This window comes from Musca autumnalis, unplaced genomic scaffold, assembly GCF_047663935.1.
Source record: "Musca autumnalis isolate F117 unplaced genomic scaffold, ASM4766393v1 scaffold_4, whole genome shotgun sequence".
NCBI classification, from domain to species: domain Eukaryota; kingdom Metazoa; phylum Arthropoda; class Insecta; order Diptera; family Muscidae; genus Musca; species Musca autumnalis.
The window spans coordinates 232,620,109-232,632,324 of record NW_027411977.1 but is presented as its reverse complement, the minus strand read 5'-3'; the positions used below and the strand labels follow the sequence as shown (position 1 = coordinate 232,632,324).

The 12,216-nt window shown below is 34.2% G+C and overlaps 1 protein-coding gene across 13 annotated transcripts in view; it reads right to left on the bottom strand.

The window, feature by feature from the left end:
* Positions 1–12,216, bottom strand: part of LOC141403712 (uncharacterized) — a 517,705-nt gene that overhangs the window by 145,129 nt on the left and 360,360 nt on the right. For 8 of the 13 annotated variants that reach the window (XM_073986544.1, XM_073986543.1, XM_073986546.1 and 5 more), the window contains exon 2: positions 5,715–6,166. The exons of the other annotated variants lie outside the window; for them this stretch is intronic. The gene's annotated coding sequence lies outside the window, so the exon portion shown is untranslated. The remainder of the gene's footprint in view (positions 1–5,714; positions 6,167–12,216) is intronic. 13 annotated transcript variants of the gene reach the window in all.

The following is a 12,216-nucleotide window of genomic DNA, read 5'->3' as shown; positions in this document are numbered from 1 at the left end:
TAGTTGAGAATCCATGAATTCTCGTATATTTAACCCGGCGTTTGCAAATGCCAGTATTGGCAAGACAATATCAAAAATACAAACCTTTTTCACAAATACATTTATACATTTTTAAAAAAGTATTGAGAAAAGTATGAATGTATTGGTGCAAATGGTTTGTAACTTTGCTATTGTCTTGCCAATACTGTCTGTGTGTAAACACCTAGTAAGACGAATATGCTAAAACAATGTAATTGTATTGCTCCACGGTGGCAAACTAGAACTGAATCCTAGTACCTGAAGTATAACTAAACCATTGCAATTGGTTTTTGTCCCTGAATAAGGGGCAGTTTTGCGATATAACCTGCAGAGGGATAGAAAATTATAAAAATATACGTATATATAGTATATAGAGACGCCACCTACGCTTCATCTCTTCGGTCAGCTGTCTGAGACATCAAAAGAAATATGGATATTACATTGCATGCATTAACGCCATCAATACCTCTAATTTGAAAATATCTGATCTGATAATAACGATCACGAAAATTATAGAAAGATGTTTGATGTCGTACTTGTTTTATTGTAAGGCCATCTTTACATCAAATCTAAAATCAAATCGAAGTCACAACTATTCTGAATGAACTCTTGTCATTGTACATGTTATATAATAACGTCATCTATATTTCAAATCTAACATGAATTTGAAAGATGGCCGAGGAGCCACCAATGCAACGATAGTTGACCGTTGAAGTCATCGGTACTGCGATAAATGGTCTCTAAGAAGTTTCCAGAAACTGAGTTGATATCCATCTATATACAAACTTTTCTATAGAAAATCTTCCTTAAGGTCTGAAACTATAAATAATACAGTATATGCCCAATGTTAAGGAAAATCGCTTCTGAACCAATCAATTCTACGATATATGGTACGCCAACTATTGTACGGCAAATGGCCTTTCCGGTTAACTACTCTACGCCAGACGGCATGTAAGGTCATCTACCCTACGGTATGTTGCCTTTGAATTTATCTACAATAGATTGCCTTTGAACCCATCTATGCTGGATAGATGGCTTTTGAGCCCATCTACCCTACACAAGATGGCCTCTGAGTCTATCTGCGCTACGATAGGTGACCTTTGATGCCATCTATCGATAGAAGGTCTTTTAGAGCATCTCTGATGATCTTTGAGTCCATCTATCAACGACAGATGTCCTCTGAGCCCATGTATCACTGACAGATGTCCTCTGGATCCATCTATCAAATACAGATGACCTCTGAGCCTATCTATCAAGGACAGATGGCCTCTTAGCCCACCTATCAGAGACAGAAGGCCTTTGAGCCCATATATCAAAGACAGATGGTCTTTGAGCTCATCTATCAACTACAAATGGCCTCTGAGCCCGTCTATCAACGACATGTGCCCCAAATATCAAAAACAGTTGGCCTCTGAGCTTATCTATTAAAGACAGATGACCTTCTAGCCCACATATCAAAGACAGAAGGCCTTTGAGCCCATCTATCAAAGACAGATGGTTTGTGAGCTCATCTATCAACCACAAACGGCCTCTGAGCCTATCTGTTAATGAAAGATGGGCTCTGAGCCCACCTATCAAGGACAGATGGGCTCTGAGCGTATCAAATGTCAAAGACAGATGGCCTGCAAGCCCGTCTATCAACGATATATGCCCCAAATAGCAAATACAGATGGTCTCTGAGTCCATATATCAAAGATAGATGGCCTCTGAGTCAATATATCATAGACAGATGATCTCCGAGCAAACTATATATCAAATATAGGTGGCCCTTTAGCCTATCTATCAAATATAGATCATCTCTAAGCCCATCTATCAAAGATTAGCTCATTTATCAAATATTGGTGGACATCTGTCAAAGACAGATGGTCTGTGAGCCCACCTATCCGCGACTTATGGCCGCCGAGTCCATCTACCAAAGACAAATGGCCTCTGAGCCAATCTATACAATAACAGATGTCATCTGTGGCTTTCTATACAACAACAAATGGATTCTTAGCCCAACTATTATATGGCCTATGATCCCAGCTATCATAGCAGAGCCCATCTATTAACGACAGATGGCCTCTGATCTCAGCAGTCACCGACAGATTGCCTCTGAGCCCTCCTCCACATCGACAGATGGCCACTGATCCCATCTATCAACGACATATGGCCTCTGATCCCATCTATACAATGTCAGGTGGCTACTAAGTCCATCTATTAAATACAGATGGCCTCTAAGCCCATCTATTAAAAACAGATGGCCTCAGAGCCCATCTACCAAAGACGAATGGCCTCTGAGCCCACCTGTCAAGAACATATGACCTCTGAGCCCATCTATCTAAGACATATGGTCTCTGAGCTCATCGATCAAAGACAAAGACGTATGACTTAAACACAGATGGCGTCTGAGCCCTTCTTTACAACTAGAAATGGCTTCTGAACCTAACAATCAACGGCAGATAGCTTCTCATCCCAGCAATTACCGACAGATTTCCTCAGAGCCCATCTGTACAACGCCAGATGGCCTCTGATCCCATCTATCAACGATAGATGTTTTCTGAGCCCATCTATACAACAACAGATTGCATCTGAGCCCATCTATGCAAAGATAGATGGCCTTTGAGCCCATCTATCCAACGATAAATGGCCTTTGAGCCCATCTATCAACGAAAGATGGCCTCTGATCCCAGCAATCACCGTCAGATTGCCTCTGAGCCCATACATATATACAACGCCAGATGGCCTCTGACCCCATCTATCAACGATAGATGTTTTCTGAGCTTATATGTCAAAGACAGACTGCTTTTACGCTCATCTATCACGGACAGATGGCCTCTGAGTCTATCTATACAACGCCAGGTGGATTCTAAGCCAATCTATCAACGACAGATGGCCTCTTTTCCCATCTATGCAACGCCAAATAACTTCTGAGCCCATTTATCAACGACAGATGGCCTCTGATCCCATCTATCAACGACAGTTGGCCTCTGATTGCATATATCAACAACAGATGGCTCTGAGCCTATCTGTCAAAGACAGATCACTTCTGAGATAACCTATTAGGAACAAATGAATTCTTAGTCCAGCTATTAAACAACAGATGCCACCTTGGCCCATCTATGCAACGATGAATGGCTTCTGAGCCCAGCTACCAACGAAAGATGGCCTCTGATCCCAGCAATCACCGACAGATTGTCTTTGAGCCCATCTATACAACGCCAGGTGGCTTCTAAGCCCATATATTAAAGACAGATGACCTCTGAGCCCATCTACCAAAGATAGATGGCCTCTGATCCCATCTATCAACGATAGTTGGCCTCTGATTCCATATATCAACAACAGATGGCTCTGAGCCTATCTGTCAAAGACAGATCACTTCTGAGATAACCTATTAGGAACAAATGAATTCTTAGTCCAGCTATTAAACAACAGATGCCACCTTGGCCCATCTATGCAACGATGAATGGCTTCTGATCCCAGCTATCAACGAAAGATGGCCTCTGATCCCAGCAATCACCGACAGATTGTCTTTGAGCCCATATGTACAACGCCAGGTGGCTTCTAAGCCCATATATTACAGACAGATGGCCTCTGAGCCCATCTAACAAAGACAGATGGCCTCTGAGCCCATTTATCAAAGACAGATGGTCTCTGAGCTCATCGATCAAAGACATATGGCTTCTGAGCATATCTATCAAAAACATATGGCCTCTCACCCCATCTATCAAACGATGGATGGCTTCTATCAAAGACAGATGGCCTCTGAGCCCATCTATCAAAGACAGACGGCTTCTGATCCCATCTGTCAAAGCCAAGTGGCCTCTAGTCTATCCATCAAAACCAGATGACATCTAAGACCATCTATCTGATATTGAGCCTCTGATCCCAGCAATCACCGACAGATTGCCTCTTAGCCCAGGTGGTCTCTCAGCCTATCCATCAAAAACAGATGACATTTAAGCCCATCTATCTGATTTTGAGCCCATCAAAGACAGGTGGAGTCTGAATTCATCTATCTAACGATGGATGGTTTTAGCGGGCATCTTTTCTGCGACAGAGGAACTTTGGGCCCATCTTTTCAATGAAAGATTATCCTTGACTCATCTGTCAATGGCAGGTGGCCTTTTAGTCCGTCTATCCAACGATATATGGCCTTTAAGACTATCTAACGATAGATGACCCAATCTATCTAACGAAAGGTGGCTTTTGAACCCATCTATCTATCGACAGATGACCCAGTCCATCCAACGATTGGTGGCCTTTGAGCCCGTCATCTATATCATGTGTCTATGACTTCAGATCCTAAGGAAGATTTTGCAATTGAAAATTTTTACCACAGGTCATTACAACGAATAAGGTTTTCTATAGAAAAAATTTTCCTGAGGTCATGAGGATGATTGTTTCTATACAAAATTCTCCTCACGTCATGAGGATGAGTTTTTCTATAAAAAATTACTCCTCAGGGTGCGACGATGAGCTTTTCTCTAAAAAAATATATACTCAGGTCGAGAGGATGATTTTTTTCTATAGAAAACTGTCTCCTGAGGATGTTTTTCCCTCTAGAAACTGTGTCTTCAGGTCCTAAGGATAACTTTTTTATAGAAAATATCTCCTCCGATCCTTAGAATGATTTTTTTTCTACAGAAAAATGTCTCTCAAGTCTTCTCATGTTCTATAGAAAAAATGATTGGACTCAAAGGCTTTTTGAGAAATGTTTCCTCTTGTCCTGAGGAATATGTTTTGGTTTTTAGAAAAAAGTTAGTCTTTATTTTATTTAGGGCCATAAACAACATGCGTTTTGTTAGCACATTTTTATCTGGCGCACCAAAAACCCATGTTCTTAGTTACCTTCAAAGTTTGATCAATAAATTACTATTGGCAGCCAAGTTTCTTATAGTTTTCTAGAAGAAGAACTTGCAATTACGTATGTTCCACCTTCGTTGGATCGTGGCTTGCCATTCAGGTTGGCAATTAAAAGGATTTTATAATTACCCGGCCTGTCAGAGTGTTAGTTAAACTATCTAATGTGCGATTTGCCAATATGCCAGTGATTTATGGTTTACGAGAGAGAGAGAGAGTCCTAATACAGGAAGGAAGAACATGAACAAAATAAATGGATAAGTTTTTGTTTGGCAAGGCGTAGTTTTTTGCCTGGGTGTTGTTTTTCCAATTTTACTAAAAGATTTTCACTTGGCAGACAGGTGAAAAGCAAAAAGCATGCCAATGATTTTCTAAGTTTTTTGTTGTTTGCGGCGGAGCAAGAAGAAACACCTGCTGTCAATCTAAAATTACAAACCACTAAATAAACAGCAGTTAAGAGGGGTAGATAGAGGGAGACGAATTTGAAGAAGGCAACAAAACGGAAGAAGTTTAACTTACGTCATGTAACCTAAAAGTATGCTTTTGCCAACAAAAAGGCAGGGTTTATTCAAGGCCAAGATGGCAGGAAAACCAAGCAAACAAACAAAAATTGTGCAGCAGGTGTATGGGTGTGTGTTTGTGTCATCATATCATCATTGTAACATCCGCCCACCCGTTTGCTACGGTGATACCTTGGGAGTCCTGTGTAAAAAAATTTCACTTTCCAGCTGTTTACATATGTGCTGGGTTTTTTATGTGTGGCATATTTTTAGGCAACTGAGTGAAGTTGGCTCTAGAAGCTTCACAAGAGCCTCTCTCTTCAGTCAGGTTGGTTTGTGTGTTTAGCTACTTACCTATGCAAAGTATATTGACTTTTTATTTGATTTGGTTTAGAAAAAACATTTTGAGATTTTTCTTTATTTTTTGTTTTGAGAAGATTTTCGATTTTGTTTTATTTTTGCTGAGGGTTTTGCTTGGTTGGTTGGCTGACAGGCTTGCTGACTGATTGTTGAATGATGTGTGTAGGGGGGATGATGGTACTTGTTTTTCTTCGTCTTCTGCTTCGGCTTTAGAACGTTTTCTTTATGTTTTGTTGGTTGCTTCACATATCACAAGTTTTTGATTACTTAACATTCGTAATGATTTGTTGGGGTGACGTTTGATCAGCAAATAAACGAAACGAATAACTGCACTTTGATTTAGTCTCAAAATCGAATTGAATATGACTTTGTTCTTTTGCTTGTTGTTGTTGTTAGAAATATGAAAATTGTCAAAGGAGTCTAACGAACTGGCAAATTATAAATACCTGGAAAGAAAAGAAAAAAATAAAAGAAAACCATAAATTAGTCAATAAAATTAAATGAAATATTAGGAGACCTCAAAGGCGAAGTTTTTGAAAAAAAAACTGTAAGAAAATTTAACCAAGAATAAATTTCAAATTAACCAATGATTTTGGGGGAATAAAATTTCTCAGATCTGAATCCCTTAAAAAGAGTTTTACTGCTCGTAAAAATAATTCCTTAAAGCTTCCCTTAAATCCAATCTCCCAATCAAAGCCCTCTGGAACGTATGACTTATATTAATTTGTTTGCCATTGAAGGCGTATGATTAATTGAACTAAACATACAATTCAATACCATTAATGTAGTCTGCTTTCAGGCGCAAATAGAAAACAGAAAGAAAAAATCATTCACCTTTGATACTGCTGATGATAACATCTTCGCAAGCATTCCTTCAAGCATGTTGCATTTCAACCAGAAGAGAGAGAGAGAGCGAAAAAATACAAATAATCAATCAAAAGCAACTGCCATGACTATCAGATTGGAAGACTAATCAACTTCTTGACAGCAGCTGCTTAGGAAGATAACGTTTTACTGGCAGTACAGATGCTGATAACAATGAACCAATTAAATTTACTTTAGATACTATTAGTGAAATAAAAAAACGAATCTGCCTTCTCAATATTTTACGACAAAAGATCTTTGAACCCAGGTATTCAGTGATATATGACATTTGAGGCCTTCTATTCAAAGATAGATGGCCTTTGAACGCAGCTATTCAACGATAGATGACCTTTGATCCCTTCTATCTAATAGATGGCTTTCGAGCCCTTCTATCCAATGACAGATGACCTTTCAGATCATCTATCCAACGATAGATGGCCTTTCAGACCATCCATCCAACGATAGATGGCCTTTTAGACCATCCATCCAACGATAGATGGCCTTTTAGACCATCCATCCAACGATAGATGGCCTTTCAGACCATCCATCCAACGATAGATGGCCTTTCAGACCATCCATCCAACGATAGATGGCCTTTCAGACCATCTATCCAACGATAGATGGCCTTTCAGACCATCTATCCAACGATAGATGGCCTTTCAGACCATCTATCCAACGATAGATGGCCTTTCAGACCATCTATCCAACGATAGATGGCCTTTCAGACCATCTATCCAACGATAGATGGCCTTTCAGACCATCTATCCAACGATAGATGGCCTTTCAGACCATCTATACAACGATAGATGGCCTTTCAGACCATCTATCCAACGATAGATGGCCTTTCAGACCATCTATACAACGATAGATGGCCTTTCAGACCACCTATGCAACGATAGATGGCCTTTCAGACCATCTATGCAACTATAGATGGCCTTTCAGACCATCTACGCAACGATAGATGGCCTTTCAGACCATCTAACCAACGATAGATGGACTTTCAGACCATCTATCCAACAATAGAGGGCCTTTCAGACCATCTATCCAACGATAGATGGCCTTTCAGACCATCTATCCAAAGATAGATGGCCTTTGAGCCCATCTATCCACAGATAGATGGCCTTTGAGCCCATCTATCCGCAGATATATGGCCTTTGAGCCCATCTATCCGCAGATATATGGCCTTTGAGCCCATCTATCCGCAGATATATGGCCTTTGAGCCCATCTATCCACAGATAGATGGCCTTTGAGCCCTTCTATTCACAGATAGATGGCCTTTGAGCCCATCTATCCACAGATAGATGGCCTTTGAGCCCATTTATCCACCGATAGATGGCCTTTGAGCCCGTCTATCCACAGATAGATGGCCTTTGAGCCCATATATCCACAGATAGATGGCCTTTGAGCCCGTCTATCCACAGATAGATGGCCTTTGAGCCCATATATCCACAGATAGATGGTCTTTGAGTCCATATATCCACAGATAGATGGCCTTTGAGCCCATCTATACCCAGATTGATGGCCTTTGAGCCCATCTATCCACATGTAGATGGCCTTTTAGCCCATCTATCCACAGATAGATGGCCTTTGAGCCCATCTATCCACAGATAGATGGCCTTTGAGCCCATCTATCCACAAATAGATGGCTTTTGAGCCCATCTATCCACATATAGATGGCCTTTAAACCCATCTATCCACAGATAGATGGCCTTTGAACCCAGCTATCCACAGATAGATGACCTTTGAGCCAACGTTTGTTGAGAAAATATTTAGTAAAAAATCCACGTTTATTGAAAAAATATTTAGTAAAAAATCCACGTTTGTTGAAAAAATATTTAGTAAAAAATCCACGTTTGTTGAAAAAATATTTAGTAAAAAATCCACGTTTGTTAAAAAAATATTTTTTAAAAAAACCACGTTTTGTTGGAAAATATTTTTTAAAAAATTCACGTTTTGTAGAAAAAATATTTTTTAAAAAATCCACGTTTTGAATTTTTTTTTTTTAAAAATCCACTTTTTTTTGAAAAAATATTTTTTAAAAATCCACGTTTGTTGAAAAAATATTGTGTAAAAAATCCACGTTTGTTGAAAAAATATTTAGTAAAAAATTCACGTTTATTGAAAAAATATTTTTTAAAAAATTCACGTTTTGTTGAACAAATATTTTTTAAAAAATCCACGTTTATTGAAAAAATATTTTTTAAAAAATCCACGTTTATTGAAAAAATATGTTTAAAAAAATCCACGTTTATTGAAAAAATGTTTTTTAAAAAATCCACGTTTATTGAAAAAATATTTTTTAAAAAAATCCACGTTTATTGAAAAAATATTTTTTAAAAAATCCACGTTTATTGAAAAAATATTTTTTTAAAAATTCCACGTTTATTGAAAAAATATTTTTTAAAAAATCCACGTTTATTGAAAAAATATTTTTTAAAAATCCACGTTTTGTTGAAAAAATATTTTTTAAAAAATCAACGTTTTGTTGAAAAATATTTTTTAAAAAATCCACGTTTGTTGAAAAAATATTTTTTTAAAAAATCCACGTTTATTGAAAAAATTTTTTTTAAAAAATCCACGTTTTGTTGAAAAAATATTTTTTTAAAAATCCACGTTTGTTGAAAAAATATTTAGTAAAAAATCCACGTTTGTTGAAAAAATATTTAGTAAAAAATCCACGTTTGTTGAAAAAATATTTAGTAAAAAAATCCACGTTTGTTGAAAAATATTTAGTAAAAAATCCACGTTTGTTGAAAAAATATTTGTTTAAAAAATCCACCTTTGTTGAAAATATATTTTTTAAAAAATCCACGTTTTGTTGAAAAAATATTTTTTAAAAAATCCACGTTTTGTTGAAAAAATATTTTTTAAAAAATCCACGTTTTGTTGAAAAAATATTTTTTAAAAAATCCACGTTTTGTTGAAAAAATATTTTTTAAAAAATCCACGTTTTGTTGAAAAAATATTTTTTAAAAAATCCACGTTTTGTTGAAAAAATATTTTTTAAAAAATCCACGTTTTGTTGAAAAAATATTTTTTAAAAAATCCACGTTTTGTTGAAAAAATAGTTTTTAAAAAATCCACGTTTTGTTGAAAAAATATTTTTTAAAAAATCCACGTTTTGTTGAAAAAATATTTTTTAAAAAATCCACGTTTTGTTGAAAAAATATTTTTTTAAGAAATCCACGTTTTGTTCAAAAAAAATTTTTTTAAAAAATCCACGTTTTGTTGAAAAAATATTTTTTAAAAAATCCACGTTTTGTTGAAAAAATATTTTTTAAAAAATCCACGTTTTGTTGAAAAAATATTTTTTAAAAAATCCACGTTTTGTTGAAAAAATATTTTTTAAAAAATCCACGTTTTGTTGAAAAAATATTTTTTAAAAAATCCACGTTTTGTTGAAAAAATATTTTTTTAAAAAATCCACGTTTTGTTGAAAAAATAGTTTTTAAAAAAACCACGTTTTGTTAAAAAAAAATAGTTTTTAAAAAAAACCACGTTTTGTTGAAAAAAATATTTTTTTAAAAAATGAAAAAATATTTTTTAAAAAATCCACGTTTTGTTGAAAAAATATTTTTTAAAAAATCCACGTTTGGTTGAAAAAATATTTTTTAAAAAAACCACGTTTTGTTGAAAAAATATTTTTTAAAAAATCCACGTTTTGTTGAAAAAATATTTTTTAAAAAATCCACGTTTGGTTGAAAAAATATTTTTTAAAAAAACCACGTTTTGTTGAAAAAATATTTTTTAAAAAATCCACGTTTTGTTGAAAAAATATTTTTTAAAAAATCCAAATTTTTTGAAAAAATATTTTTTAAAAAATCCACGTTTATTGAAAAAATATTTTTCAAAAAATCCACTTTTTGTTGAAAAAATATTTGTTAAAAAATCCACGTTTTGTTGAAAAAAATGTTTTTTTAAAAAATCCACGTTTTGTTGAATAAATATTTGTTAAAAAATCCACGTTTTGTTGAAAAAATATTTTTTAAAAAATCCACGTTTTATTGAAAAAAATATTTATTAAAAAATCCACGTTTATTGAAAAAATATTTATTAAAAAATCCACGTTTATTGAAAAAATATTTATTAAAAAATCCACGTTTATTGAAAAAATATTTATTAAAAAATCCACGTTTATTGAAAAAATATTTATTAAAAAATCCACGTTTATTGAAAAAATATTTATTAAAAAATCCACGTTTATTGAAAAAATATTTTTTAAAAAAATCCACGTCTATTGAAAAAATATTTTTTAAAAAATCCACGTTTTGTTGAAATATTATTTTTTAAAAAATCCACGTTTTGTTGAAAAAATATTTAGTAAAAAATCCACGTTTGTTGAAAAAATATTTAGTAAAAAATCCACGTTTGTTGAAAAAATATTTTTTAAAAAAATCCACGTTAGTTGAAAAAATATTTTTTAAAAAATCCACGTTTTGTTCAAAAAATATTTTTAAAAAATCCACGTTTTGTTGAAAAAATATTTTTTAAAAAATCGACGTTTTGTTGAAAAATATATTTTTTAAAAAATCCACGTTTGTTGAAAAAATATTTTTAAAAAAATCCACGTTTGTTGAAAAAATATTTTTTAAAAAAATCCACGGTTTGTTAAAAATATATTTTTTAAAAAATCCACGTTTGTTGAAAAATATTTTTTAAAAAATCCACGTTTGTTTAAAAAATGTTTTTTAAAAAATCCACGTTTGTTGAAAAAATATTTTTTTTAAAAATAAACGTTTGTTGAAAAAATATTTTTTAAAAAATCCACGTTTGTTAAAAAGAACATTTTTTAAAAAATCCACGTTTGTTGAAAAATTATTTTTTAAAAAATCGACGTTTGTTAAAAAGAATATTTTTTAAAAAATCCACGTTTGTTGAAAAATTATTTTTTAAAATATCCACGTTTGTTGAAAAAATGCTTTTTTAAAAAAATCCATGTTTTAAAAATCCACGTTTGCTGACAAAATATATTTTAAAAACTCCACAAAAAAATATTTTAAAAGTCTACCTTGCGAATACTTTTCATTATTTGTCATACGCCCCAAACTACTTTTATTAATATTAATCATACTCCACCAGGTCCATTGATTGCAAATATTGTATAAATCCATAGAATTAAATTACAATACGATTGGTAATCGAATCTTAGTCATCTTCAGGTTAACAAATTGTCTACACCTTACCCTCGGATGTGATATTCAACAAAAAAACTTCTATATTCCAAACACAATCCTTCTTAATTCACCCCAATTCCCTCTCTTACCTCTTGTTGTTAGAGCAACAACAGATTTGTGGTTTTGTATTCATGCCAATGTTCCCTCGTTTTGGCCAGGTTTAATCAATTTTCCTAACACAAAAAGGCCTTAAATACACACAAATGATTAAGAGTTGGATTACATAGTGATAGACTGACATAAAGCTGAACAAAATGGAGCAGGTATGAATGAGAAATCTGCACAAATGCACATCATAATCGTTATTTGGCAGGTAGGCAGAATTTGAACTGAAAGATATGGCATGAATGCATAATGGCCAATGGTGTATCCACATCAGAAAATGTTGCAAACCTCAACAAGAACAACAATTAAAGATGGTTAAACGCTCATTAAAACGTTTTTGTGTGTTCGGACC